The sequence below is a fragment of the Spermophilus citellus genome, assembly GCF_964194105.1.
Source record: "Spermophilus citellus genome assembly, chromosome: 6".
NCBI lineage: Eukaryota > Metazoa > Chordata > Mammalia > Rodentia > Sciuridae > Spermophilus > Spermophilus citellus.
The window spans coordinates 108,617,634-108,625,312 of NC_138187.1; positions in this window are offsets into that span (position 1 = coordinate 108,617,634).

The following is a 7,679-nucleotide window of genomic DNA, read 5'->3' on the forward strand; positions in this document are numbered from 1 at the left end:
ACCATGCTGTTTTTGTTACTATTGCTCTGTAGTATAGTTTCAGGTCTGGTATAGGGATGCCACCTGCTTCACTCTTCTTGCTAAGGATTGCTTTACCTATTCTGGGTCTCTTATTTTTCTAGGTAATTTTCATGATTGCTTTTTCTATTTCTATGAGGACTGTCATTGGGATTTTGATTGAAGTTGCATTGAATCTGTATAGTGCTTTTGGTAATATGATTATTTTGACAATATTAATTCTGCCTATCCAAGAACAAGGAAGATCTTTCCATCTTCTAAGGTCTTCTTTAATTTCTTACTTTAGTGTTCTGTAGTTTTCATTATAGAGGTCTTTCACCTCTTTCATTAAATTGATTCCCAAGTTTTTAATTTTTTTTGAGGCTATTCTCAATGGGGTAGTTTTCCTAGTTTCTCCTTCAGAGGATTTGTTACTGATGTACAGAAATGCCTTTGATTTATGGGTGTTGATTTTATATCCTTCTACTTTTCTGAATTTACTTATTAGTTCTAGAGGATGTCTGGTGGAATTTTTGGGGCTTTCTAGGTATAGAATCATATTGTCTGCCAATTGTGATAATTTGAGTTCTTCTTTTCCTATTCGTATCCCTTTAATTTCTTTCGTCTAATTGCTTTGGCTAAAATTTCCATGACTATGTTTAACAGAAATGGTTAAAGAGAGCATCCCTTTCTTGTTCCAGTTTTTAGAGGGGATGCTTTCAATTTCTCTCTATTTAGAATGATGTTGGCCTGGGGTTTAGCATAGATAGCTTTTATAGTGTTGAAACAATTGAAAAAAATTGACAAAACAAAAAGTTGATTATTTGAAAAAATAAATAAAATTGAGAAATCATTAGCCATGCTGATGAAGAGAAGGAGAAAGAAAACTCAAATTACTAACATCCGTAATGAAAAAGGAAATATCATGATGGAACACTACAGAAATACAGAAAATAATTAGAAATTAATTTGAAAATTTGTACTCCAATAAAATAGAAGATATCAAAGACATTGACAAATTTCTAGAGTCATATGATATGCCCAAAATAAATCAGGGTGAAATACACATTTTAAACAGATCAATTCAAGCAAGGAAATAGAGGATGCCATCAGAAGCCTACCAACCAAGAAAAGCCCAGGACCGGATGGATACACAGCTGAGTTCTACAAGACCTTTAAAGAAGAACTAACACCAATATTCCTCAAACTATTTCATGAAATAGAAAAAGAGGGAACACTTTCAAAGACATTCTATGAGGCCAATATCACCCTGATTCCAAAACCAGACAAAGACACATCAAAGAAAGAAAACTTCAGATCAATGTCTCTAATGAATAACATAGATGCAAAAATTCTCAATAAAATTCTGACAAATCAAATACAAAAACATATGAAAAAGATAGTACACCACGATCAATTGGGGTTCATTCCAGGGGTGCGAGGTTGATTCAACATATGGAAATCAATATGTGTAATTCATTGCATCAATAGACTTAAATAAAAATTATATGTTCATCTCAATAGATGCAGAGTAAATATTTGACAAAATACAGCACCCCTTGATGTTCAAAACACTAGAAAAACTAGGGATAGGGGCTGGGGTTGTGGCTCAGAGGTAGATCGATTACCTGGCAAGTGTGAGGCACTGGGTTCAATCCTCAGCACCACATAAATATAAAAATATTGTGTCCCCCTATAACTAAAAAATATTTTAAAAACTGGGGGATATTAGGAACATATCTCAACATTGTAATAATTGATTCTTTATGACTACCAATTCCAAATCTCATTTGAGATTATAATTTGTGTGGAAATTTAAATTTGTTCACCCAGCATTGTTACCATTTATAGAATAGCTCAAGGAGTTGAATTAATTCAATCTATAGAAGACTAGATGCAAAGTGATAATGTAAGGTAGAAGCAATTTTTCCCTTGGTCTTTAGAATTCTCACCTATACAAAATATCTGTCATGGGACTATTGTTCTGAATGCTGAATGTATTAGTCAACTTTTTGTTACAATAACAAAATACCTGAGATAGAGTAACTGTGTAAGAAAGAGGTTTATTTTAGCTCACAGTTTTAGAGGTTCAAAGTCCAAATAACATTGCACAGGTTCAGCAAGGACCAGCACTTGGATGCATTGCTGTCATGATGCAGATAGCAGGGACAAGAGTACATATTGGAGAAAGCAGTACATCTCAAACCAAGAGCAGAGAGAGAAAGAGGGTCCAGGCTTGCTCCTTTTATAACAACCCTTTCACAAGAACTACCTTCGAAGAGCAGAACCTCCTGCAAGGCCTCACTTCCTAAGGGCTCCATCACCTCCCTATAGCATCACCCTGGGGACCAAACTGCCAATACATGAACCCTTGGGTGTGGGGGGGACACATACAATGAAACCATATCCAAACCATACTACCGAATAAGAATATTTAGAAATTTTATGATGTGCAAGAGGTATAGCTGTTAAAACAGCAGAATAAAGTTATCTGAGCACAAGAAGTCACAATGGAAAAATACACAGGGATTTACAAGTAAAAAAAGAAAATAAGATAAAGGAAAATGAATGATACTCCACAATCTATGTGTTCTTTCATAATAGTAACTATTAGATACACAGGACTGTCCATTTAAAGATGGCTTCACCACTGCTATAGTTTGGATCTGGAATGTTTCCCAAAGGCCCATGTGTTAAAGCCCCAGAGTGGTGCTATTGGAAGATGATTGAACCTTTAGAGGAAGTAGATCCTAGTGGGAGGTCTCAGGTCACTGAGGGTGTGCTCTCAAAAGAGATAGAATCTATCCCCTTCCCCTTCTTTTTTTCTCGGCTGCCACAGGATGAGAAGCTTCCTCTGTCATGTTCTGCCACCATGTTGTGCAACCTCACCACTGGCTCAAAAGCAATAGGGCCAACTGACCACAGACTGAAAAACCATGAGCCAGAATGAAATTTTCCTCTTTTTATCAGATATTTTGTTACAGTGACAGAAAACTGACTAATGCAACCACTACTTGTGTATTTATGTATATAAATATGCAAGGTTGCTTGTGATTTGTCTGGTTTTTTAAAGACCACCAAAAAGTGTGATACAGGCATCCCTTAGAAATTGCATTTTATCTCCCAGTTGCAGAATGAACATACCATATTTGCAAAGGGAACATTTTGTTTTGTGGTGCTGGGGATGGAACCCTGGGCCTGGCATATGAGAGGCAGATGCTGTTACCATTAAGCAACACTTCCACTCAATGGTTTGTTTAAATACTCAGATCATTTCAATATGTATTTTACTTCTTAATTTACCTACCTTGCCCGCAACATCCAATTTAAACCATGTGGCATTTTCTTGGTCGGAAGAGCACTGGGACTCCTATGCAGGAAGTTTGCTTAAGTTGCCACTTCTGGCTTCTACAGAGTCAGCCGTACACAGTAGCCCCATGGCCTTGCGGAAAGCCAGCTCTGTTCCCACACTTCTGAGCTGAGGAAGCTACATGACTCAGGGCCCAGGAGTCTGGTGATCTTGCACTCTGGTCTTGATTTACCTGTGACTCACCTGGGCCAGTTGCACCTCTGTGTGGAAAACAAAGAGCCCAGTCTAGTCCTTGTTTTGCCTCCAGAAACAGCCCAAACATGCAGTTCCCTTTGCAGATGCAAAATGTTCCCCGGGTTGATACCTAAAAGGTCCACAAAAGAGTGTCCAAGATAGCAGGCTAGTGGGAAGGGTAAACAGTAGTTAAGGGCAGAATTTTCCCTGTGGAATGCAATATATTTGGATTTTTCTATCCTTCCTTCTTATCCCTTTTCTAACTGCTTCCATATAAGAAAGTACCATGTTTTAAGAAGCAATTCCTTGAAGATCAATGTTAGTACAATTTAAATACACAGCTTCATGCTCACATATGTTCCCATCTTATGCAATGATGGCTGTCTCTTAGCATTTCTGAAAGTGTGGTTTCCAGTCATCTGCTTCAGAAGCACCTGGGAGGGGGGCATTTATTAGAAATTCAGACACCCATGCCCCATTCCAGACCTCTAAAATAGAATCTCTTGAAGTAGGACCCAGAAACTTATATATTTTTAGTGGATGTTCTCAGAGAAGCCTTGGCACACTATTTCTGGTGTAGTATTGTGAAAGTGTGGGATTTGGAGTTGGGCTTTGTCACATACAGATTAACATGTTTGTTACAGATTTCATGTTTGACATTTAATATTGCTAAGGTTCTACACCTTAATGTGTAAGGAACACCTACTTTCCAGGGCTGGTATGAAGCCTAAAATCATAAAAGTAAAAATTATCTAAAAGTTATAAATTATGACACAAATTATTATTTATAGAAAACCAGCTAGGGAGAGAAAAAGAGGGAGGGACAGAGGTGGAGCTCTGCTGCTTGGATATAGACAATCAGAGAGTGTGGGAAAGTAGGTAACAGAAAATCTGTGGGATGAGGGTGGTGAGCCTAGTTGGGATGCTGATGGAGAGATACCAAAAGATTTTATGTCACGGTGCTATTAATTATAAGGTGTTAAGTTTATTCATAGAATGTGAAATTAGGAAGTTGATTTTGGTTTTTCTACTTCAGATTGAACCCAAGGGTACTGAGCTACATCCCCAGCCCTTTTTATTTTTTTATTTTGAGACAGGGTCTTACTAGATTGCAGAGGCTGTCCTTGAACTTGTGATCCTGCTGCCTCTGCCTCTCAAGTAACCTGGGTTACAGGTGTGAGCCTGATGCCTGATGCAAAGTTCTCTTCAGCTTAAAAAAAAAAAAATCACAAGTTGAAATTTTGGGGCCAGCCCTAGTTCTTTGGTGAAGGAGATTAGATAAAACAGCATATTATGAAAATCAGGTCATATGACTGGCTGGTTAAAATTTAAATATGTCTTGCTGTTTCCCTATTAAGTCTTCAGCTATTCAATAAGAAGTCTTGAAAGAGGCTTCTAACCATTTATTGCTCTTCAAAATTTATCTTGTTTAAGTATCAAATGACTTTAAATAATAGCTTTAAATGATGTTAGGGTTTGTTTTTTATGTTTCAAATGCTTCATTTTTAAATGCCTGGCTAGCTGTGATGGTGCTATTCCAGCCCTGGTTATCAGCTCTGGGTCTAGTATTCACTTAGGTAAAGGTTACTGTTAACTTCATACTAGAAGTAAATCTATTTCCCAATTAGTTTTCTTGATGATTTCCAAGACTTTTTAGTTACTCCTTATCAAATCTGATTAGACCATTGCTGTTTTTACCTTTGTTACATTACTAAAAGTGCATATTGGGAGTAGAATTAGCTCTGCCATTTTGGGGAAGGGTGTTGGGGATCAAACCAGGTTCTTGTGCATGCTAACTCTGAGCTATACCCTCAGACCACTCTGCCATTTTCTTGAAGCTTAAATGCACTTACAGAATAAGTATTATCTTCAATTCAAACTTTCTTTCCAGGAAACTTTTTAAGCCTCTTACTCATTTATGAGGGTTAGTTTTATTAAAACTAGATAATACCCATAAGTTCTCCAGTTAACTAGACACCTGTAAATTTAGTAATTATACTTCAATAAGCAAGGTGAAAGAGTGTAGATGAGTTAAGCCCCTCTACCATGCTTTTTTAAAGGCATATGCCTGCCACATGTGCATCTCTGAAGGTCCATGTGAGATCTATTTCTAACGTAAGATGATATATAAATAAATTAAATTCTAATTTCTTCCCACACCCTAATGAATTCTCTTGTGTGCACTGCAAATGCATGTGTCTCTTTGCCAAGATGACCATTTAAAAGACCCTCTAAGGGGCTGGGGTTGTGGCTCAGCGGTACAGCACTCGCCTAGCATGTGTGGGGCCCTGGGTTCGATCCTCAGCACCACATAAAAATAAAATAAAGATATTGTGTCCAACTACAACTAAAAAATATTTTAAAAAATAAAAAAATTTTTAAAAATACCTTCTAGAGGAAAGGGTCTTGGAAAAACAACATGAGAAGGAAAATACTCTCAAAGTTACTATAGTCCTTATATAGTAATATATAACTACTAAAACAATTGGAAAATAACCAATAAGCAAAAATGCTTTAATTCCACAAAATTTAACCACTTATCAAAATTCTGCTTCTTCTCTTCTGAAACTTTTAATCAAGCGTATGTATTCCTATATAACTTCTTCAGAATTATCACTGTGGAGCCTATCAGACCGTTAAAAACAGAAAGCAAGGCAGCCTAACTGGAGCAAAGGGGATTGTCTGGAAGGCAATGGATTGAGAAATGGAAGCTCATGGGGCCTATACAGGGTGTAGTGGGGGTACAGGTGGAGGGCAGATAGAACCCAAGGGGGCTTCTGAAGGCAAAGAAGCAGAGAACAAGCACATTGCAACCATATATAGCCAGAATTGCAGCCAGATACTGCTACTATAGAAGAAGGCCTTACACTGGCTTGGGTCCACATCCTGGGAGGGATGGCCCAGAGAGCTGAGTGTGTTCTGTGAAGCTGAAAGTGGATCTTGCTTTTCGGTTTCCGTCATGGAGAGCAAGAATCTTAGGAGTCATCCAGCCACCAATTGCACATGAGTGAATGAGTAAATACTCTGGCAAAAAATTAGAATGCTACTGGGGAGAAGAAATATATACATAAATATTTACTCTAGGCTCATACCATGAATGCTAATATGTAACCTGCTACTTTAATATATTACCTGCTATTTCAATATATCATGAACAATCTTTCCATGTTAATATGTACTCACCTAAAACACAACAATTTGGGGGGGTGGTGTTGGGAATTGAATGCAGGGCCTTATGCATGCTAAGCACAGACTTTACCACTGAACTACAATAAAAACTTTTAATGATTGAATGATATATACTTGTTTGAATGTAACTTTATTTAATTTCTTTTTGATAATTAAAATTTTTAATTTTTCTCTATTTTAATACATTGTGATGAACATCAAGTAGTTAAATATTAATTTGCTTAGAATACATTCTTAGAAGTAGAACAGTTGGTTCAACTTTCAAGTGATGCAGACTTAGTTTTAAGTATTAGTGTGTTTTCAGTCTTTTTGTACAGCATGATTAAAATCATGCTTTTAATTTTTCCAATTTGATAGGCAAAATATAGTAACTCATTAATTTTTTAAAAAAAATTTTGCCTTTGGTTGATTACTGGAACTTTCTTAAAGGCCCATGACAATGTACTGAAGGAGTCAATTGGATTAACTCTAGGAGGCGCCAAATTTGAGCCTCACAAGACTATTTCTTCAGAAAGAAACAATAGGCTCCTGTGGCTGCTATGAAATGGAGTCACACAAAGCACAGTAAAGCAAGGATCTGAATTCAAAAGGTACATTTTCTTTGAGAATAATTACCACCTAGAGGAGGCGATTAGTGAGAATGAGCCACTGTCACATGGAACAGTTAGCAAGAAATGTCCCAAACCTTCAAGTAACAAGGGAAATAAGAAGGCTCAGCAAAGCCAGAAAAACGGGCCAACTGGTCAACTGTTCCATCACCAGCTTCTTAGGTTGGAAAAGGGTTTCCTAATGTGATTCATTTGCTTATTCTGCAATCACTTAAATTCCTACTATGTGCCAAATACTATTGTAGGGATGAGATAGAGCCTTGTCCTTGAGAGATTTCAGTGGACAAATACATCAAGCAATAATTGTTCAGCAACCTTAGCAAAGTGCTTTGGGATTGGAG